At 39.1% G+C, this 23,660-nt stretch overlaps 1 protein-coding gene and 2 pseudogenes across 3 annotated transcripts in view; 2 read left to right on the forward strand and 1 right to left on the reverse strand.

Annotated features, from left to right (window-relative positions):
* The first annotated feature begins 4,201 nt into the window (after positions 1 to 4,201).
* LOC144647245 (uncharacterized) lies at positions 4,202 to 8,584 on the forward strand (annotated as a pseudogene). Its single transcript, XR_013569551.1, has 4 exons — positions 4,202 to 4,233; positions 4,402 to 4,460; positions 5,060 to 8,362; positions 8,561 to 8,584. The product of XR_013569551.1 is annotated as an uncharacterized LOC144647245 (transcript).
* LOC144647269 (uncharacterized) overlaps positions 8,245 to 23,660 on the forward strand; it is a 163,714-nt gene continuing 148,298 nt past the window's right edge. The window contains exon 1 of the mRNA XM_078507048.1: positions 8,245 to 8,254. The gene's annotated coding sequence lies outside the window, so the exon portion shown is untranslated. The remainder of the gene's footprint in view (positions 8,255 to 23,660) is intronic.
* Positions 10,285 to 16,895, reverse strand: LOC144647233 (uncharacterized; annotated as a pseudogene). Its single transcript, XR_013569548.1, has 3 exons — positions 16,822 to 16,895; positions 15,514 to 16,221; positions 10,285 to 11,148 (listed from the first exon to the last, which is right to left on the reverse strand). The product of XR_013569548.1 is annotated as an uncharacterized LOC144647233 (transcript).

The raw sequence follows: 23,660 nt of genomic DNA on the forward strand, positions 1-23,660 counted from the left end.
CCCGTGGCTCTTTTCGAAACGATTTTTTCATTCCGCTTATAAGCCCTGCCGGATATAAGCTCCTCCGCTTATAAGCCCACCCAAAACCCCTTACGAAGTTGTATACCAGCCCAGGGCTTATAACCGGAATTCTACGGTATCGACAATAGCAAAATGGCCAAGTTTGAAGCCCCTGGCATTAAAGAATAAGATTTCATGATGGTTTAATTTTTTGAAAAATTAAAAAGACTAGATCGTGTGGAAAAAGTTGATGGAGGGCAAGACCTTGCCTTCCAGCAACATTTTCCATAGCCAATCCTTTAAATTTTGCGAAAATTCAAACTGTTGCATACCTTAATTTTTTTAATACCAGAAGCCTCAAACTTGGCCATATTGCTATTTTTGACATGCTTTTTGCATTTCTGGCATTTAAATAGCCCAAAATATAGCATTTTTTAACCCAAAATTTGGTCGAGTGACCCTAACTGCAAAGGACCTATGCCAGTGTGCTTTGGCTCGTCGATGGGGTTCAGCAATTTCAAATTTCTGGGGACATGCACCCCCCCCCCCCCCCCAGACAATTTTTTTAGGGTTTCGGAAATACCATTTCCCAAGTTTTCCAGGGAACAGTTTCATAAATCAAAAAAACGCCGATTATTTAGCAATTTTTATCGTTTATATGTCAGCCTTTTTGACAGTGAAGAATTGCCAGGGAGGATAGCCTCTCCTTTGACATGGTATGACGAAGAGGGGTGTTCATCCTCTTCATACCGCTAAAACTACGTTCTGCAGCACAGGTTGATAAGGATATTAGCAGTCAGCACTTTTTAAAGTTGGCTTACAGAGTCTTGGGCTTTTCACTCACTCTCGCAGGTGCCGTTCCATTTGTCCCTTTATCTCGTGACATCTGCATCAAACTCGTCCTTTGTCCGTCGAGTTTGTCGCGGCCGCAAACGTGACCAGGTTTGTCTTGACAAACTTATATGTTTCAGGCGCGGAAAAAAGTTACAATGTAAGAGAAAAGGGTCACATCACGTAGAAAAATTAGCGTAAAGGAAGATACGCCCAAACATTGTCTTGGAAGAGCCTTGGCAGACGCCATTCCATTTTACTTGTTTGGTCATGGCGCGAGAACGCCTGGTTTGGTCAATGCCACGCGTGTGCAGTGTCCAAAGCGCGATATTTTTTCGCGAGTATCGATATTTTTCGACATTAACAAAATATCGGTGTACCGAATATTTGGTATCGAGTTTCGGCTAATCCTTATCAGGACAATCGCGACACAAAGAAAATACTAGTCAACGCCTATACAGAAAGTTCACGGGAAGTGACCGACAAAGATTTTCCCCTCATTCACTATAACTTTGGAAATGGCTTGCCATTTTTCGAGTTAAAAAGAACAAGCGCACTTGTCAAAAATCTAAGACACGGTTTTATAGTGGAAGGTGTTAAGAGGCAAATGCGATTTCTTCCGCTTATTTTCGGCGTCTCACTCATTTTGCATTTTTGTGTTTTGCTGCAGCCGCAATGGCTGCAAGCAAAACACATTGAGAGCTGAAGTTTGTGCCGTAAGGGACGTAAGGTGTAAGGTGTAAGTGCCGTAACAGAGGAGAAATCTGAACTACCGATGTCAATCAAATCCATGAACAAACAAAATCGAAACCAATGAACCGTAGCGCTGATCGCATTCGAAGTTACGGGCCAAAGTATTCGAACGCAAACCACGTTGGACACGTTGGAAAACAGAAAACCGATTTAAAAGTATATCGCATTGGGAAAGAAAACAAACTGTGGCGCGACCACTCCAGTTTTATGAGAAAATTATTCTGCAGTTTTCATCATTTACGAAAAGAGCGAAGACTTGGAACCTCGCCGAAGGTCATAAATATTTTCTCCAAAGGACCGGTTAGTGCACAGTTTGTAAACTTTCGCTTTGAAAATAAACTTACCCTCACCTTGTCTACACTGTCTACAGCATACTAGTACTGTATTAACTCTGAACTTCATATTTTAAAATAAAATGTATGAACGTGTAACTTGTCACGCAAAGACAGCTGGAAAGGAATATACCATGCTGGTAGGCTGCACCGCTAATTGTAGCTGTATTCGAGCTATATAAAAGACAGCTAGAAACGAATTAATACTAGTAACATCACAATGGGAAAGAAACTTATTCAGTGGTGCACACCGTCGAAAACAAAGAAATATTAAAGGAAGTTCTCATTCACCAGATTCACTGCATCAGATGCAACATTCGTCAGTTCGTGTTTAAATGGCGACCAGTTTGTTTACTAGTTATTAAAAAATAATACGGTCTTCATTTAATAAACAGTTCATCCTTAAATTTCAGCTTTTCTACGACTGACAGGTAGGTACTATAGTATAAGCCCCGCTAAAATAGCTGGAAAGGGAAAGTTTTTTGAAAAATGAATTTTTGACTGCCAGACGCGCTGGCGCCACATGTTTATTTTGTGAAGATTAATTAAACGCCGTGAAAAATAGAATTTGATGTCCAGCGAGCCACTGCATCTTCGGCTACGCAGTCCTCAGTGAATCCTCCAACTTCACAAATTTCTAAAACTTTAAGAAAACGAACTTTCGCAGAATCAAAAATTGGTCCTTATCGATCTTCCGATCTTGTTGTGAAGACACTGAAATTCGACGAGTGTTCATGCGTGAAGGGATGACTGACGAATGATAATAATTATTTGTAAACTTTCGCTTTCAAAATGAACTTTGCGTTACGTTCAACGCCGTCTTTCTGTTGTTGTACGCCGGTGCGCGTGCGATTATTTATAATTTCTGAATTTTGCATATTTAACTCAGGGTGACACAACAAGTTTGTTAAGAGTTAGTTGTTCCAGTGTTTAATTTGGGTGAAAGTGGTTAAAGAACCACTGTCTTGTCACTAATAAATATATCACATTGAGTTCTTATAAGGTCAATAGATTCTGTCTTTTTCGTTGTTGTTAAAACGCTACCATTGTGACAATGATTCCAAATACAACTAACGGTAACCAGTGAGATAACGCCACTAAAAGAATCACATTGAGTTCATTGAGATTTTTTTATAATGTTAAGAGTTACTGTTTTTTATCAAAGAGACAATCATGTCAGACATTACGTTAACTTACTAGTAATTAAATTATGTTTGCTGTCTTTGATTTCAACATAACATTGATCAGTAAAATTATCAGGATTGAATTAACACAAAGTGACTACAATATAGTGCAATTATTAACCTGCACACAAGTGACAGACAATAAAAGACGTTGGATTTCAATCTCGACTCACTTGTCTTTCATCAACATGTTCCCTAAGACTTTGCTCTAGCAGCAAAACACATGGACCCATTGGGGCCCTATTTTTCAATCCGCGAGCGGACGGTCCTGGGTCCTGACCTGACTGAAGAGTCAGTTTCTACACTTGAGCTGTTGTAACTGTCTCGACGTCCTCGACCGTTTCACTATGTACGGGTGAATGTCTGTCTCCGTTTCTCCGAAACCCATGGGTTTGGTCTTACTTTTTGAGATAACCTGGGATCATGCCCTCCCTCCTGAGATAGTGAGGCCATGCGCCAACTACCTCTCCAGCTCGATGTAATGAGTTCAAGACCTGTTGGCCCCAATCACATATAGGTTCTACAAGTGTAACATCGTCAGCGTAGTCCAGGTCAGTTGGATGCCATGCTGTTGTAGCATTCAACACAGGAAAAATGAAATTTATGATTACTGAGATATTTTGTGATATTATATGTGCCACTGTTGTATGTTGAGCAAAACAATTTTACACAGCTACAATTGTTTGTGCCTTCGGTGTTCCGTTGTGATTACCAACATGTACAATTTCTTAGAATAATGTTGCGGTCATGTTTTCACTTTCTATGGATTTTTTACTTTTTAAAGGCTGGAACAGTCAGAATATTCCCCGCGTGTCATTTTCTACATTAAATAATTGATAATAATAAAGACATTTCCTTATGTCTGAGAAACAGAGTAATACATCGACACTACGCTGAAACGATGTTTCAGTAATTTCATTTTCGCCACGGAGGACGAAGGTTTCTGAAAACGATAACAAGTTGAGACACAGGTTGAGTCAGCACCTAAGATTATGTTCCGTGACAAGAATTTTCAACAAAAACAGGAAAAAGTGAAACTTTAGGTAAGTATCAATAACAAATATGATAAGATGCTAAAACAGAAATCAGTCTGCCGAATGACTGCTGGAACTCAGTGTACTAAAACGCTTAAGGTAAGGCACTACCGCGGTAAAAAACAGCGGAAGGTGATAGCACTTATTTTTATCTTCCTTTTACTTTGACATTTTTTGTTGCGGTTAAAAAAAACCTCTAGCCGAAATGAAAAGCTAATCCCGTGATTATAGAGCTTTCTAACTGCTTACCTTGTTGTTGATTTAAAGGGAGATCGCTAATGTTGAATCGAATGATTTGGACTCTATTGCGAAGTTCCTCCAGCACGGTAAACATATCGCTTCAAAATAGTTGACGATAGCGCGTTTATTTTTAAGATTATTATCATTTATTTAGATAGAGCCTGATATTTGGTTTTTGTTGACTATGAAAGCACATATGACATTGACATCTTCCTTATGCTCTTACTAGTTATTAATTATTGCTCGAAGACCTCGCGCCATCATGAACATTTAGGAAAGTTTAGGCGACCATATGGCACGCAACCATAGAGTCCTTGCCTCGTAAGCGGAAACTAATGCCTGGTTGTTACGGGGTCATTGCAACTTTTGCCTCAGTAAACTTTCTATTAGCCTCCCACGCAGTCGTTTTTAGGGGAGATCGGGGAGGAGTGAAACACGATCGCCTCTAAAAACGACTGAGAGGTGACCTGGGTTAACTTTCTATTGGCTTCTGTTGTATTTGGCGGCGTTTACCGTAGTATCAGTTCACATTTACACACACGAAAAGTTCACCTTGGGAAGTAAACTCTGATACAGAAGTAAAGTGCGCAAGTGTAAAACATGGCAAAAATAACCGGCCAAGATGTTAAAGACATTTACAGCGGAAGTGAAAATGATTAACCTTTTTAATTTCTTTTTTATCTAGCAGAAGTGTTTGATATGGACCACATAGACGAGGTCGTACAAACCATCTCCATTGGCCTCATTGTCACAATCTTCCTTCTTAACACTTGTCGAGTTCTAAAGGCCATCGAGTTGAGCAAGGAATGTTTAATCATTCTCAACAACACATCCATCATTAAAGAAGATGTATTCCATATATTTCGGAAAACGATATATTTTACATTGTTTTGGGCGTACCGTCTGATCAATGACTGCACAAGTGCGATAAAATACGGCAGAAATCTTCTTGTTATATACCAAAACAGCGGTGAAAAATCTAAAGAAAGTAGGCTAAGCTTAGAAATTGCTTCATTATATCAGCGTAAAGGTAAATACGAAGAAGCACAGAAACTGTGTAAAAATGCTTTAGCAATATATACACATATAGGCGACAGAGCTGGAGAAGCCTTATTTTACGGAAAGCTGGGAACTGTCTTTCAATCTCTTGGAGAACATGCCAAGGCTAAAGAATATCTTAAGAAAGCACTTAGGGTAAGAAGAGAAATGGGTGATTGGAAAGGAGAGGCTGCATCGAACTTAATCCTAGGAGCTGTTTTTCTATCACTCTGTGAATATACTGAAGCTAGAGATTATCTTAGTAAAGCACTAGTCATCCAAAAGGAAATCGGTGACAGAAATGGAGAAGCCTCGTGTTACAGAAACCTTGGAAATGTGTTCTTATCTCTTGGTGAATATCCCAAGGCTAAAGAATACCTGGAGATAGCACTTATGATCAAAAAGAAAACTGGCGATAAAAGAGGAGAAGCCGCAACTTATAAAGACCTATCAAATGTTTACCTTTCTCTTGGTGAATGTTTTAGGGGTAAAGAATACATCGAGAAAGCTCTTACGATCAGGAAAGAAATTGGTGACAGAAAAGGAGAAGCAGCAGATTACGGAAGCTTAGGCAATGTGTTTTACTTAATTGGTGAATATGTCAAAGCTAAAGATAATTTTGAAAAATCACTTGCAATCAATCAAGAGACTGGCGACACAAACGTTGAAGCTTCTTGTTACGGAAACCTTGGAAATGTGTTTTTTTCTCTTGGTGAATACGTCAAGTCTAAAGATTACCAGGAGAAAGCACTTATGATCAAAAAAGAAATTGGCGATAAAATAGGAGAAGCCTTATGTTATGGAAGCCTAGGAAATATTTACCTTGATCTTGGTGAATATTTTAGATGTAAAAAATATCACGAGAAAGCACTTGCGATCAGTAAAGAAATTGGCGACAGAAGTGGAAAAGCCTCATCTTACGGAAACCTGGGAGAGGTGCTTGGATTTCTTGGTGAATATGACATCGCTAAAGAATATATCGAGAAAGCACTTACCATCAGAAAAGAAATTGGAGATCGAAGGGGAGAATCAATAGATAACGAAAAACTAGGCAATGTGTTTCGCCCTCTTGGTGAATATGTTAAGGCTAAAGACTGTTTTGATAAAGCATGTACAATCAGTCAAGAAAGTGACGACCGGAGTGGCGAAGCCTCATCTTACGGAAACCTAGGAACTGTGTTTCAGTCCGTAGGTGAATTTGTCAAGGCGAAAGAATATTATGAGAAAGCACTCGCAATCAGTAAGCGTATTGGAGCCCGACGCGGAGAAGCAGCAGATTACGGAAATCTGGGGGCTCTGTTTGGATCCCTTGGTAGATATGCGAAGGCTACAGAGTATCTTGAGAAAGCACTTCAGATCAGAATAGAAATTGGTGACAGGAAAGGAGAAGCAGCAGATTACGGAAGCCTTGGAAATGTGTTTTTTTCGATTGGAGATTATGTCAAGGCAGAAGAATATCACAAAAAAGCACTTGTGATTAGAAAAGAGATTTGCCACAGTAACGGAGAAGCTACAGCGTATGGAAACCTAGGACTCGTGCTTCTTTGTCTTGGTGAATTTGCTACAGCTAAAGAATACCTCGAGAGAGCATTTGCTATAAGTAAAAAGATTTCAGCTGTTGAAAATCAATTTATATGCCTTTGCAGGCTTGCGTTGCTGAAACTTTTGGAAGGAACGACACACGAAGCGATTTCGTATCTCCTTTCAAGTATCGATAAATGCGAGCAATTGCGAGGGTTTTCTTGGTGACAATGATCAATTTAAAATATCTTTTTCAGATAGGCACGTTTTTCCTTATTGGATGTTGAGTTTTATGTTTTGTACTGTCGGAAATCATAATGAGGCTCTTTATGTTACAGAACTTGGACGTGCAAGGGCGCTGTCAGATTTAATGTCAACACAGTACTCTTTGGAGAATCAAAGCTCAATCGAACCTTCATCTTGGATTGGCATTGAAAAGACCACGGGGGAAGAAAGTAACTGTAGTTATCTATACATTTCGTATTCTCCTGAAAATATACTTTTGTGGATTTTAAAAAGCAATGGAGTCAAGCACTTTCGAGATATAAAAATAACTGATAACATTTTTCACCGCGGACTAGTTGGAGATTTTGATGATTTTTTTGCTGAAAGCTTTAGACAATTTGGGATTTTAACAGATAACAGTTGCGAAGACCGATCTTTCGATGATACCAAAGCGGCATCTAACGAATTTCAGGGAGATAGCCTCACACCTCACCGAAATGTAACGGAGGGGAGGAGGAGGAGGAGGAGGAAGAAAATCAAAATTCCGAATCGAGCCTTTCTTTGTGTTACAAAATGATCATCGCTCCTGTGGCTGATTTTCTTGATGAACCCGAGATCATCATTGTACCAGATCGCTCCTTGTACAAAGTTCCATTTGCAGCTTTACCAGATAAGAAAGGTAAATATTTATCCGAGAATTTCAGACTCCGCATAGTTCCTTCTTTGAGGACTCTCAAGCTCATTCAGGACAGTCCAGCGGACTATCACATTCAGACTGGCGCACTGATAGGGGGGGATCCTGAGGTTGGTGAAGTGTTCTTGAAGGGACGTCTTAAGGACATATCACCATTGCCTTGTGCACGAAAGGAAGCTGAGACGATAGGACGAATGCTTGGTGTCCAGCCTTTGTTAGGACAGCAAGCAACTAAACAGGCGGTACTTGAGAAGCTAAATTCAGTGAGCCTTATACATTTTGCTGCACATGGTGATGCCGAAAAAGGAGAAATTGCTCTTGCCCCTCTTCGCCCCATTAACGAGATTCCTGTAGAAAACGAATACTTGTTAACAATGTCTGACATTTCACGAGTTCAATTGAGAGCTAAACTGGTAGTGCTTAGCTGTTGCCATAGTGGCCGTGGACAAATAAGAGTAGAAGGAGTTGTTGGAATCGCTCGAGCGTTCTTAGGATCTGGTGCACGATCGGGTGGCACTGTAATCTAGAAGATAGTGCAACTGAGCAGTAGATGAAAAGTTTCTATGATACCTTTTCGTGGTAAAAGTGCCAGTGAATCTCTTCACGAGGTCATGAAGTGGATCAGAAAACGTTTTCTGCGTGATTAGTGGGCACGTTCATGCTGATTGGAGACGCGTTAAGATTAATTTTAGTAAGATGAATTAATAGTTGATGCATAGAGAAAGGGAAATTAACATATGAAGATCTCTCTTCATTTATACATTTGGTATCTTTATCAGTTACACGGACGGTTAAAAGGAAAATTGGGACTCAAAGATCTCAACTATTGTCTTATAAATATTGCAATGCGTCAGATTAGAACTCGAGCCTGAGAGCTCGGATATTGATGGCTAGGCTTAAAAGGAGCCGCGTCACGAATGGCACATTTCCAGACTTTTTGTCGTTGGTAATCTGTACCGTTTTCGTCTGCAGCTCGCCCATCCGTGTTTCCTCTTGGTTTTATTGCCAACTTTTGCGTGTTTTGCTACCTTATAAAACTGTATATATTCTTAAATTTCTTAAGATTTCAAAGTAGTTTGGTACATCACAATATAAAGCGTCAGATATAGCTTATTTTCGCTGAGGAAATTTCAATTTCTAGAACAATTACAATTTTAAATAGAGTTTAGCCAAACATAAAAGCGGTGCTCCCCGGTTATTTACTTTGCCCTTTATTTAAACCATAGAAAGTAAGAAAATAGAACTGGAGCCCGCCTAATGGAGAACAAATGAGAAAAACCGTTAATTGGTCGAGCGGTCAACTTTAGAAAAACACGTGATCTCGATTAGTTCTGCACCTGAGCCCGCGTTGGAATCGCTCCATTCGGCTTCATGTGCGTGGATGTTGCCAGCTTTCTTATGCATGTGTGTAAGGGCTTCTATTATGAAACTTTCCTTGTTTGACGACGTATAAGATTCCTTCTGGATCAATGAAGGGGAATTTGAAGACGGACCATCTACCTGATCCCATCAGAGTGGCAGATCTAGGGCTGTATATGTGCCAAAGATGCTTGGCATCTTTTGGGCAACTTTTCATCTTACGAGCAACTTTTTTCCCGTCGAGCAACTTTCGAGATACTTTTCGCAATTTCTAGACCGAACATTTCCGAAATTTTTGGGAAATTTTGAGCATCTTTGAGACAGCCCTTGGCAGATGCAAGCCATTTGTCCCTACTGTATGCTGGCGGGAGCTAGCCTCTTGTAAAACTAATCATATCTATAACAGAATTCTCATTCTATTGGCTCGCGCGCGCCTATTTGTCGCGTAATTGGCGCGCGATCACGTGGGTGTCCATTTACAGGTATCCAGTTTGAAAAACTTCAAATTGGATACCTGTGATTGGACACCTACACCATTCGCACGTCAATCATTTGCACTTAGATGGGTTGTTCCTTGTTGTTTTCCGACTTCTTATAAAACTGATCGAAGACGAAAGAGACCATTCTGATTTCTTTTTTTTTAAAAAACAAAGGTCTCGAGACCTTCACTTTTTTAAACAAAAAGTTTCTCAAAGACTTCCTAACCTCAAATTATTTATAGAAACGATTAATTAGCAATTGGTACTCGTGTCGTACAATTCAGAGAGTATACGTGCTTATAATTTCAAAATCCGCCTCGCGCTGCGCGCTTGGCCGATTTTGAAATTGCTCGCACGATTACTCTCTGAATTGTACTTCATTCAGTCCAATTACTATAACTTATCATCGTTAAATTCATAAAGAACTCCATCCGGATCAAAGAATATTATCGCCCATTTCCGATAAGGGTCGCTTGAGTGATCTAATCCGCACGCGGCAAGCCCTTTGAGAGTGGTCCTTTGTAGAATCTACCATTTAATACTCCATATAGGGTAATGCTAGAAGTCGCTCCAATCTGCACTGCATAAACAATATTATTCGTCAAGTCCTCTTTATTTCTAAGTATTACATCATATGAAGAAAGAAGGACAGGCATTCTCTCCTTAACGGCCTACATGTCAATCCACATTTAATTCTACTGTTTTTATACTGTTTAAATTCTACATTTTTTATTAGGGCAACGCTGGTTTATCCTTAATTAACCATCAGCAATTTAAACTCGGACCAGCCATTTTCGCCCAGTACTTTCTCGATTGTCTTCCAGTTATCAGCTTCTGAAAGCCCGTATAACCTATCTTGAATAAACTCCATACAATACACCATAAGACGCCATGAAAAGGAAATCGAAATCACTCCACCCAGTCTGGCCAATGAGCGTGGATGTTGCTATCCAGCTATCATCTGCCTGTGTGGGAGGGCTTCCCTTATAAAACCTGTCGTTCTCGACGCCGTATAGGATTCCTTGTGGATCGAAGAAGAGGAATTTGAAGACGGACCATCCACCTGATCCTACCAGTGTGGCAGATCCAAGCCAGTTGTCATTGCTAGTTGCTGGTGGGCGCCTCTTGTAAAACTTATCATCGTTGACTCCATAAAGAACTCCATTCGGATCAAAGAACAGGAGCTTAAAAGAATCCCATCCCCCAGTTCCGATGAGCTTTGCGTGAGAGATCCAAGCTGCAGACGACAAGCCCTTTGGGAGAGGCCCTTTGTAGAACTTGCCATTCAATACTCCATATAAGGTACCGTCTGGGTGGAAGATCAAATGCTGGAAGGCACTCCAACCTGCACTGCCAACTTCTATGGCTGATCTGATCGAGTGATCCTTGGGAGATTGTGGAAGACTTACGAAGTAGAATTTATCATTTGCTACACCATAGAAATTCGGGCAAGAAGTACTGAAATAAACAAGATAAGCCGAAAATGTTCAATTTCCTTGCTCAATGCCATTCATTGATGCTTTTTATGTTACATCACCCCACGCTTAATTCTAAATCCTTATCCATCATTTTTCAGGATGAAGTAGTAATAGAGGAGAACAGAGTTTAAAACTAATATAAGAGGGCACAATTTAGCCTATGTTCGTAAAATCAATTAGTAGTAAATAATATTTTCATTCCTTGCATCTATTTTGAAACAGGTTCTATTTTTGTGCAGACTTGAATTTCTCCAAGGGAACCAACCTAGCAGACAGGCGCAGTGGCCCAATGCTTAGCGGCCTGGTTTCGAGCTTTGGACTAGGCTTTGGTAGATTGTGCTAGCATAATTTTTGGCATAATTGGAGCTAAAAAGCATAATTTGTGAAACGAGCACTGCCACGGCATAATTAGCAATTTTTAGCACTTTTTGGAGCATAAATTCATGAAATTTAGTAAATATGGTGTACTTTCTACAGAAATAAATTACATTTTAGTAGTTTGTTCTTGCAATGCGTGTTTTAGCTATACAATTGTGATTGTTTAGTCGTTGGAGGCATTTTAAAAACGGGTTAGAGATGCGAGCAGCTAATTTGGACAGCTGACGGCCGAGACAAACTGCCATAAAACACAAATAAATTTACAACAACAGTTTATTTGAAAAACATCATAATTTGGTGTCGTTATTGCGCACCTCTATGTACAGAATCGACGTCATTTTGTGAGCATAATTTCGGAAATCAGAAGCATAATTTGGGAATTCTGGCATAATTTTTGCATAATTTGGCAAAATTTTGAGCACTGCTAGTAGCATAATATGCCACTTTTAGGAGCAGAATCTACCAAAGCCTACAGTTTGGACGGGGTGACTCACTGTGTTGTGGACTCTTACACATTCTCGTCCCCAGAGCCGCTTGTCCCTCTTAGCCAGTTGAGCCTGGGGCATAAGGGACAACTGGCTCTGGGGACACATGATAGCTTGATTTTAAACAAAAAGAAATGAAATCTAGCGATTCGAATCGACGATAGTAGAATCCCTTACAACGGTTAATTTGATTTGATAATATAATACGATATTTTTGAAATATAATAAATTTATATTTCCTTTGTTAGAGATCTAGCCAATCAAATGATGTGTCCCCAGAGCTACTTGTTCCTTGTGCCCCAGGCTTTGTCATCTCAGAGGGACAAGCGGCTGAGGACGAGAATGGCTCTCACAGTGCCTCTCTATACCCAGGTGTATAAATGGCTACCGGCGAATTTAATTCCGGCGGTAATCGTGCAATGGACTATTAATTTTTATTATACCTACCTAGCAACGGCCGTGCTAAGACTCAGCAAAAGTCCCAGGTGGAACACGATGTCCATATCAGCTGCAACAAATAAATCCATGTAAAGAAAAAAAATTACTAAATGCTCAGCCATAGCATAGAAATTTAGGAGGGAAATAAGTAGCAATATCATAAGTTGTATGAAATAGATATGTATATCCTGCTAAAGGACTTCTGAAATAAATTAGGTGATGTGTGGTAGGCGCGGTGGCCATGGTAAGCGCTGGACTCCGAAGCGAGGCCTGACCGGGGTCACTGCGTTGTGTTCTTGGGTAAGATACTTAATTTTCACAGTGACTCTCTCCACTCACGTGCATTAATGGGCAATTTAATGCTGGGGGTACCTGCGATGGACAAGCACCCCATTCAGTGGGAAGTAGAAATACTCCCAGTCGCTTAATGCTGCGGAAACCGGGATAAGCTCCGGCCTGATGGGCCACAAGGCTCCAAAGCAGACTTAAGCCATTTTACCAGGATCACAGAGGCACTAAGTGCTCGTGTACTTGAGTGGCAAAGTAGTTATGGATGTTTGTTTTGGGTGACTGACTCGATCACTATTTGCATAGGCTTTGTTTGTTCAGCTTTACATCGATTTGCACAATTTACTTTGGGTTTATTCGTCAGTCTTAGTTCAAATCATGTTCCAAATCACGTTTTTTATACAATGGCTTAAGATCTTTGGTGGATGTCGTTTAAAAAAAAGCGATGTTAGGGCTTTTTGTGTTATTGAATTGAAATTAACGAATTGGAAAAAAAAACCGTGAGAAGCGGTTGTATTGAGCATTCTTTCTTATTTTTTTCTTTCTTTATCACACCCACCTATTCAGAATCAAGAGTCATGAAAAAGTTAAATAGACTGAACTAATCCTTATCGATGACCTGCTCCCACTAGCTTCCTGGAGCATTTGCACCTAGTTGTGTAAAGATCGATTAAGGGTTCGAAGCTTATTGTTTAAGATTTTCATAGAATTATTCAATCTGTAATTGCTAATCTATTTGTGAAAGATAACTTAGAGTTTTATTTGAAAAAAAAAAATGGCAAAATTTGTTTTTAAGGCTGTGATTTTGGCAGTTCTTTTGTACCTTCAATTTAAGAAAATTGTTCCCATGAGATTAATATAAAATAAACTAAAATACGAATGTATCAAAGCTAGATGATGAATTAAATATTGGAAATAAATCTTTCTTCGCCGATATTCTACCCTCTGTGTGACTGAAATAGAGTTGACTATGGTTTTTTTAAATTAGAAGTCCGTTCCCGACTGCCAATTAAATTGAAAACGTCGTTCTTACCTTTTGACTTGAAGATTGTTGGGCGCCTTTGTGCGTAGCTAGTACTGTGGGTACTAAAGTGATCTTAAATGAATATGTTATTTGTTCCAGCCATAAATGTCATTGAATAGATTGATAGATCAGAGAAACGTGTGGAAAGTCAGTTACTGAATATATTAGCTGGACAGGACACAGAGAATCCATTGAACCAATCAAAACGCTAAGCAAATACATGTAGCCGGCACGAAGCACGGGAAAACGTGTGCAAGGGAGAGACAATTGGTTTTGGTTTTAGCTTTGATTGGCTGAGAAAGAGGCGCGAGTTTTTAAAACCAATCACTAAACGTAGTAATGCAAAACCAAAGCAAACGTAAATTACTTTTGACACTCAAGTGAAAACTGCTCTATGATTGAATGGTCAGTGATTAATCGTCAAAAAACTACCCAACATATCATACAGCTGTGTTCACAAAAACGAGGCCAACAATCAATATATTTCAGAACGATTTTTTTTATTTTGATGATTCTTGTACATAATTTAATATTTCGTGTATGTGAAATGTTTCGCTTCAGGTCTGTTTCTCTTAGCTGAGTCGTTATGTCATTGCAAATCTTAATAAGTTAAACTTAGCGCAAGCATTTTTGCCTCGCCCCTCTCTCCCCCCGAGCTAAATACACAGAAATAAAATGGTCGATTTCTCGCAAACAAGCCATTGAATCTCTCTTTACAGATCTTATAATCATCCCCGGTTGGGAATGAGTAAAGACCTATTTCCATAACAGACAAAATGCTGGGAACGTGAACTTTTCTTTTTTTTTTCTTCTGTGGCTGATTCCTACAAGAACTGAAAAATAATAGACGGACTTTATGGCTTTGCTTAGAGTTAGCGTGCTAGATCCCGTATCGAAGGATCCGGGTTCGAGCCCTGGACGGGGACACTGTGTTGTGTTCTTGGGCAAGACATTTAACTCTCCCAGAACCTCTCTCCACAGGTGTTTAACTGGGTACTGGCGCAAGGGTACCCTGCGATGGACTAGCATCCCATCCAGGGAGGAGTAAAAATACTCCTAGTCGCTTCATGCTGAGCCTGATGGGCCATTTTAGGCTCAATTTCAGACTTTCCTTTAACTTTTAAGTTTTTTGGTGGACTTATTTTCCTTGTTTTGGAGGGACGATCGAAGTGGTCTGGCTTAGGGCATGGTCATCATTGTTGGCAGTCGGGGGCGGAGGATGCGAAACAAAAACTACATTGAATTTATTCACAGGCACAATAACTTCTATGTTATTATTTATACTATATTTTAATTTCACGCCGCAGCAATCAACCAAGGAAATTTTCAGAAAATTTCATGTAAGCTATTAGTCGAAGGGAATTACCTTTATTGCTTCACATATTATATTAATAGGACGGAAGAGGGGCGTCGGCCGATCTTCACCATGTATATGCTACATGCTGGTCTTACCCAACTCGTAACCATGGCAACATTTTTGGTTGATTAAGTCATTGTTTTCGAGAACAGACCCCCTCTTGCTTAAAGACAGAAATCGAAACACTGAATTCAAATAACGTTGCATTCTTTCCTTTATTTCTAGGTATTACCTCATATAAAGAAAGAAAGCATACTTTCACAGCCCCCTTACGTTGATTTAACTGTCTACATTTTACATTATAACTTAATGACTGTCTACGCGTTTCAGTTAAGTGGGGCGACATTGGATGCTGGAGACAGCGAAGACTGTTGCCAATTTGACATCAGAAATTTAAACTCGGACCAGCCATTTGTGCCGATGAGCGTCGAGGAAGCCATCCAATCTTCACTTTGTGCAAGCTTGTACAACTTATCTTGATTTACGCCATACAATTCACCATAAACCGTGAAGAAAAGGAACTTAAAATCACTCCATCCCGTCGAGCCAATGAGCGTGGATGTTCCCAACCAGCTGTCACCGCCATGTGTAGGAGGGCTTCTCTTGTGAAACTTTCCGTTTTCGACACCGTATAAGATTCCCATTGAATCGAAGAAGAGGAATTTGAAGACCGACCATCCACCTGTTCCTACCAGCGTAGCAGATCCAAGCCAGTTGTCGCTACCGTGTGCTGGTGGTGCTCTCTTGTAAAACTTGTCGTCGTTAACGCCATAAAGAACTCCAGCATGATCAAAGAACAGGAGCTTAAAAGAATCCCATCCCCCAGATCCGATGAGGGTGGCTTGAGAGATCCAATCCGCAGCCGACAAGCCCTTTGGGAGAGGCCCTTTGTAGAACTTGCCATTCAATACTCCATATAAGGTACCGTCTGGGTGGAAGAACAGAAACTTGAAGTCGCTCCAACCTGCACTGCCTAATTCTGTGGCTGAACTCATCCAGTGATCGTTAGAAAGTTGAGGCTCAGGGTTTACATCGTAGAATTTACCGTTTGCTACTCCATAGAGATACGGCCCGCAAGCGGCGCTGAAAGGGATAAGAAAACCAGAAATATTACTTTTTCTTCTCTTTTCAGGTACTATTTTCATTTCCTGATATTTTCTTGCTTTATTTAGAGGAATATTAAAACAATGCGTCATCAGTTAATGATTTTCATTCATCTCCCTGTTTGGATGTTTGGCACTGTATTACGACTGTTGATTTAGTATTAAACCACTTTTCCAAAGAATCCAAAATTTCAGTTCTAGTCAAGTTTAACAAATAAATGTATTCATTTCTTAAGTAAATCAACGGTGAACGTTTTCGGAGGTATTTAAACATTCGCAGTAAGTAGCTAGATTAAGCTAAAACTACATCCTCCGACAATGGCAAAGACTTTGTACATGTAAGGTCAATGAAACTCCTCAGATGGCTATGAATTCGAAATCCAAAGCTTTATTTACATGTCAGAATTCGTTTTATTTGTTTTCATATGCAACAGTCAAAAGTTATTTCTTTATCAAAAGAAACATCACTAAAAATAATAGTAATGACGACCTCCTTAGATTCTTCAATTTCTTCTATTATTAACAGCTTGTAATTACGGTAGCCTGGTATTCCCTTCATTATCTTCAGTGTGGTTCCTACCTGGTGATTGTGACATAAACGCTCAGCAAAAGACACATATGAAACTTGATGTCCATAATTGAGCTGTAAAACATTTACGTAAATATATTAGTTTTATTACACGATAAATAATAATAATAATAATAATAATAATAATAATAATAATAATAATAATAATAATAAAATATTTGTGTAGCGCCAATATCCTAAAAGTTTAAAAGCGCTTTACAGAAGTAACGTTAAAAATATTAAAACACTATTGAAGGATAAATATAAAAATAGTAAAAAAAAATTACTAAAATACTTAAAATGTTAAGACTAATAAAAAAAGTCGCTAAAAAGTTTTAAAAATGCTTTTTTAAAAAGGAACGTTTTAGGTTTATGTTTAAAAATGGACACTGAGGACCTGTTTATTCTAGAGTGTAGGAGCTGCCACGGAGAAAGATCTTGCGCCATATGTTTTTAAATTGAAATGTGGAATGGAAAGAAGGTCTTTAGAAGGTGAACGTAGCTGACGAAATGGAGTGTAAGGCGTAAGAAGATCGCGAATGTATGAAGGTTCCAGATCGTTTAGAGCCTTGTACGTGATGAGTAGAATTTTAAAGATGATGCGATAATTAACTGGAAGCCAGTGGAGATTTCACAAAATAGGTGTGATGTGTTTGTGTTTTCTTGAGAGAATGATGTAACGAGGAAGTCAGAGGACCAATAACTAATTGCAATGAGATAGTTCTATTGCTGGTCTTGCTGATCCAATGTTTTCTACGCATTGGACTGGGTATTATCCCAAATGATCACCCGCCAGTCCAATATAAAAAAATAAACTTGACTTGCACTAAAATATCCTCGTACTTTTTATTAGTTTACAAAACAACGTTAGGGAATTCTTTACCGACCAAAACACCCAGTCGATCTTTGGTCAGAATCCTGTCCCTTTTATCCTTTCTGCTTCCCGCTATATCATAAAATTCTTTTTCAGACGTGTAATAATGCAAGCTTGTTTGACCGTATAAGATGTAGCTTTCTAGTAAATATTTCTGTAACCTAGCTAATCCTATATAACGCAAGTCGAATAGTAATTTTAGTTTTGTATTTACCCTAGGCCTGTTCTTGGGCCACTACCTGAATTTGACCAAATTTATCTAATTAGAAAAATGGTTTTTGAGTTGGCTGGGGTTTTGTATGGTAGAACTTACAGTTTGAAGGTTGTTACGAATCATGTTAGCGATTAAGGGGGTTGACTGGATTAGTGATCATTAGTGTAAACTAGAATTAATAATATTAGCTCTGTGTATTCAGCTTTATATACATAAATTTGCCACAATAACTTTGGGTTTGCGCTTTTTTAATTCAAAGTCATGTTAAAAAAGCCTACTATATTGTTTTTATCTGGCGATCCGATGTTGCAAAAAAAGCTAAATACCTTTAATTCGATAAATCACGGCATCATTCACAATGTTACAAAAGGTTGGCTAGAGCTTCGAGTGTAATAGAGATGAAACGCTGTCATTTATTTGGTGCTAAAATTGTGATAAATATGGTTTGCTTTTTGTGCTTTATCTCTTCTTCATCACGTCATGCATTTAGGATCACGGATCAATAGAATTTGCAACTGCCCGGTTTTGCAAAGACCACGAGCATTTTGAATAACGCCGAAGAAAATTTCAGTTTGTAACTCTAATAGCTTTCAAAGATAGTTGAATTTGCCAGATAAAAAGAGAATAAAAACTGATTGACAATTCTTCAGTGAAGGTGTGATCTTTGCAGTTGTGATTGCAAATTGAACAAGTTTCAAAGGAGCGTGATTAAAATTTCTGGATTTTGAATCCACTTCATTCGCGTTACCGATACATTGCTTTGATATCATATAAGGAGCAATTTTCTTTCTGTGGAGATCGAAATTGTTAATAAATCTTACTTGGAGACGAGCATCGAACTTGAAACGTCGGGCTAACAAAAAGTAACCAAAATGATAATAAGATTGTTTGCTGAATAAATACTTTATCATTCCGATCTAGCGAATAAAATGGACCTTAAAACGATTAAAGCATAGAACAGGAATTCGAGGAAACAGGGAATAGGGAATCTCTTAGGAAAGTACTTAAAGAGGAAATCTTTAAAATGAGGATCTTTACAAGTTAGAGGAATCTCTAAAATGGGGATCTTTCAAAGAGGGAATCTCTAAAAGCGGAATCTCTTTTTAAAGTAGGGGAAATATCTAAATGAGAAAAAAGATAGGGAGAAGATTATTTTCTAAAAGTGATTCCCCTTTTAGTAATTCCCCTTTTTAGAGATTTCCCATTCCCCATTTTTCCACGTCCCCACTTCCTCATTCCTTAATTTAATTTCTCGTTCCTTGTTTAAGAGATAGCCTCTTTCCAACTGCAATGCGGCAATGTTGAGCCACACAGCAAACCAGAAGTCAGAAAATCATGAAAATTAAGTGTTAAGCTTTCGTACAAAACTAATTAGGGACACTAGAAATAAAAATATTGCTTAATTAAAAACATTAGTTACCAGTGCCAAACCATGAATTTCTTGATCTGAGTGAAGCCCTATTAAGGAAATTGAGGACCACACCTGGCTGGATTTAAACACACGACCTCCGTATTAAATCGCCGTTGCTCTACAGAGCGAGCTACTAGGCTAGACGAGAGTAAGTCTTTGGCGGTAATGTGTGTCAAAGAAGCGGTGTTGGCGGTACATTTGCAATATACGTACAATTACATTAAAACAGAGTTTAATTATCTGATTTCTAGCGCTAAGCTAAGACTGTCACCTGCTAATGCCTCTGCCTGACTGCCAATTAGTTAAAAACTCTCTCACTGAAAGTGTTTTAAGAAAATTCTTACCTTTGCTGTTAAAATCGGCGGATCACTGCTAAACTCAAACTGAAGTTCCTTTCCGTGCAGAATGGCGGGTACCTGAACCTAACTTGGGAACATAAAGTTATTCCTTTTTGCAATTTTAATTAGCAATCGCTTACGTAAGTTGTTTCATTGGCAGGAGCGTAAACAATCATAAGTTGTGTAGCTGTATACATCAGCCAAACAGCTGTGCTCATAGCAATATTGGCTTATTTTTCCTTTGTTTATGAAATGTTTTCAAGTTTACCATGTCTTCGACGATGCAAAACCGTAGCGGAGGTCATTTCAACTTTTCAGTCCTCAAATGCAGTTTGTAGCCCCTAAAACAGTCGGCAAAACGAGTTCAAAAACGAAGAAAAAGGATCAGGGGCTCGTTTCTCGAAAATCCCGAAATGTTCTTGCATCTGGAAAGCCATAGCAAAATCTCAAACCTTATGATTTTGTGGAGCTGTTTTATTTACATATTTTAAATATGAACAGAGGTTCCCTTCATACAAAGTTTCAGGCCTGTATACTTCTCAGTAAACTGAAATGGCTTTGCAGGACCGAAAAGCTTCCGGGGCTTTCGAATAACGGGTCCCAGAGCCGCAACGTCCGTAACGTATTGAGACTTCTTTCCTCTATGTTACAAAATGATCGGTCCATGCTTTTAGCTGTCCCGAGGTACTGATAGATGCACTTTGAAATTTTAGAGAGCACTCGCAATGTGAAGCTAATTTAAGTTGTTCTCGGCTCGTCTCGAGACACTCTTAGGTACGATTTTAGACGGTACACCGACCTTTGTATAACATGCGACAAGCACAGACTCGTACCCAGTCGCTATTAACGTTTTTTGGGGAGAGAAGATTGGATACGAGGGTGGATTGAGGCGGGCGGGGTGTCATAGGACCTCCCATATCACCCTGCGAGCCGCAATCCACCCTTCTCTCCCTCTAAAACACGTAAATAGCGACTGAGTACGAGTCTGCGACAAGCATGCGACATGTCGACCACACACGAACCGTTTCGGGTAAATCAAACCTCCACTTGATTACGATTGTCGCGTACGACATGGCTCCTGTTAAAACTTGTTTACTTCCGACAATGTATATAAACTCTTTTGCATGACGAGAGTAGCGCGCGCTACAAAAATGAGTCGCATGCAACAAAGTTGTAGAAGATGTACCGTGTAAATCGACCTCAAGCCTGTATCCATAAAATCGTCTTCATCACAAAATCGGACCAGCCGTCTCACTAAACATTTTTAATCGATCTAGACACAGGGTTCATCGTCCTCCTCGGTGCGGGCTCAGTTTCAATCTTGGCGGGAGTCTTAAAATGAAACGGTTAACGATAATCCAAGAGCGAACCTTGCGGCGATTTATTTTCTCGTACTTGTGAGTCTTATGCCGTTATGATGTTTCTGTAATTTATCTTCGTCTCAGCCACGTGTTTTCGAAACTTTTTGCCGATAACTTTAATTTAAAACAATTCACCATACATGTATATCTTTATAATTTCTAGAAATTTGCTGTATACGCATTTGAAATTCTGCACTTCTTCCAAGAAACGTGCTGTTTCGTTTGCTTTAAGAGAGAGCAATGAATTTTGGATACCTCGGTTAATCTGTGATATATTTAAATCGCCTCTTCGTCTTAATCGCCTGAGACTGGTTTCTAACAAGTGTACGATCGTTCGGATAGCCTGATGCGATCCAGGGGTCCCCTCGATCGTCTCGGTAGTCTGGGTAGTGTTTCCATATGAGGCATGTTGCTTCTCTGTATCAATACTCTCCCAACGTTCCGCGAGCATCCAAAGCTCGATAGATCGACGCATAACGTGAACCAATCCTCAAAATTTCTAGCTTTTGAACAAAGTCGAAGGCGTTGATAACAAAATTGTAGGCAAGAATTTTGATATAGTTATTCTTTTTGTGTATCTCTTCTAAGAAAGAAAATAATACAAAAAGTAACTTATGAAAGATGCTCTTTGAGCTTATGTTTTTAGTTTACTGGACAAAAGTGGTCGAGATTATATTTTAAAGGCTTCGTCGTGACAAATAAGCCCAAATGGCATTCTAGCTTCTAATTTAGCTAGTGACAGGCGAACCCAAACTTGGGGAATTGACAACAGGGTACTTGAAACAATGGGTCAGCATCCGAAAAAAATTGGTCTACCGAGATCGAGTTTAGTTTGTCGGACGAAGGTTTGATCTGTCGCGAAAATTTCATCGATCGAGATCGTTAGCACACAGAACTGATATACAGCGTTTCCCACCTGGATGACCCAAGATAGCGGACGTAGTACCTTCTTACTATCATGCATTCATCAAAATTGGTAGAATTTTATTACTGTCGTGTCGTCAGCAGAGTTTAAAAAGTGATAACATGATGAAATTTTGAATTCAATAATTTGTCTTTGCAAAACTGTAAAAAAAAATTACGCGAACAGATCTCAATAAAAGTACTCCTAACCCCACTGGCAAGTATGAAGTGAATATCTACATAACCGTTAATTTTGAAGGGACGTCCAAATCCTTCCTTATAATTCGTTGCCATTCTGGTTAAATTTGGCAAACTTCAAAATTTGCTTTAAGTTGATTATAATACATCTTCAAAATATCAATTTCTCGAACGATTAAAGGTTCTCAACCGATTTAAACTTCGTAACCAACGCAAATTAAATTTCGTTCTCGACAGATAGCCGGAAATTTCCTGACCGATCACAACCGATGAAAATTTTCGACATACTCAAGTGTGATCTCCACTTAGCAAAATTTTTCAAAGGATGGTCCGCTTTTCTGACAGAGTGCCCATCGTCAATTCTAGAACGTTGACTGGATTTGCATATTGCTAGCAGGAATGATATCTTGGCTTATAATAGTTGTTATTTGTGATCGGCTTCAGGTTGGCTGTGACAGAATTTTGGTTCAAGTATCGCGCTGGATTGATGAGTATTTCTGTTTAAAATACAAATTTTTCGCGCAGCCTTTTCCTTTGCAATGAAATTAAATTTTAAACAAAAGAAAGCAAAAACATTCAGCTTGAAACACATAATGTCTGGCTGACAAACTATAATAACCAAACAGTTGCAGTTGTTAATAATGTCATTAAACACAACTTAAAGAATAAAAAAAAATCAGCACCCTCCATGTATTGCTTAGAATTTCAATTTGTTTATAACAAACGCAGAAAATGGCTAATAAAAGTGTAGAGCATATAACTGATATATGACAGGATGTGAATTCTTGTTAAAGCAAAAACCGTTGTCAAGACTGTTGAAAGTGTTTTCGCATAACCCTAAGCTAAAGAAAGGCAAAAGTCACGATTTCGATGCAATCAATCACTAGAATCATATCAACAAACAACAGAAAGACCACATTTTTGCATATCCCACACAGTCAATATGTTTTAATAACTTTTCTTTTTTAGTAAGGTTGTATGTTTGTCAAAGAAAGTGAGGTTTGAACAGTTAGTTAAAAGTTCTTCAAACTCGTTTCTTGAGGTAAAATAAAGTCTGTAGCTAAAAAACCGACCTTTGCTTTTTCTCTGCAGTTTTTGATGAGTCAGGAAGTCATTAAGAGTAAACATTAATACAATTATTTAACGAATTTCCACGGTTGCTAGAAAGAAATTACTGCTCTTAGCATTTCCGACAAATGCCTGTACAAAAGATCGTCTATGGTTAAATTTTCTAACATCTTATTCTTGGCGAATTCTAGCATATCACAGGAACATACCTTGATGTATATCAGGGACCGCGGAGACCATTTTGAAGTGGTAGGTAGGTGGTAGGTAAAGCTGGCTAAGACAAGCAATCATTAGGGGTCACTTTTCCGTCATTTATCATGTGAAAACTCATAGTGGAGCGGAGCATCCATAAATGTTAGCAAATTGTTATCCATCCAGCCGAGAAATTTTGGGGGTTGCCGCCACCCCCATACGTACGCACGGATTAGACACAGGGAGGAGGAGGTTTCCCGCCCGTGGCTAAAGGAAAGAAAGGAAATAACCA

Source organism: Oculina patagonica, chromosome 3 (genome assembly GCF_052425735.1).
Source record: "Oculina patagonica isolate OP01 chromosome 3, crgOcupat, whole genome shotgun sequence".
Taxonomy (NCBI): domain Eukaryota; kingdom Metazoa; phylum Cnidaria; class Anthozoa; order Scleractinia; family Oculinidae; genus Oculina; species Oculina patagonica.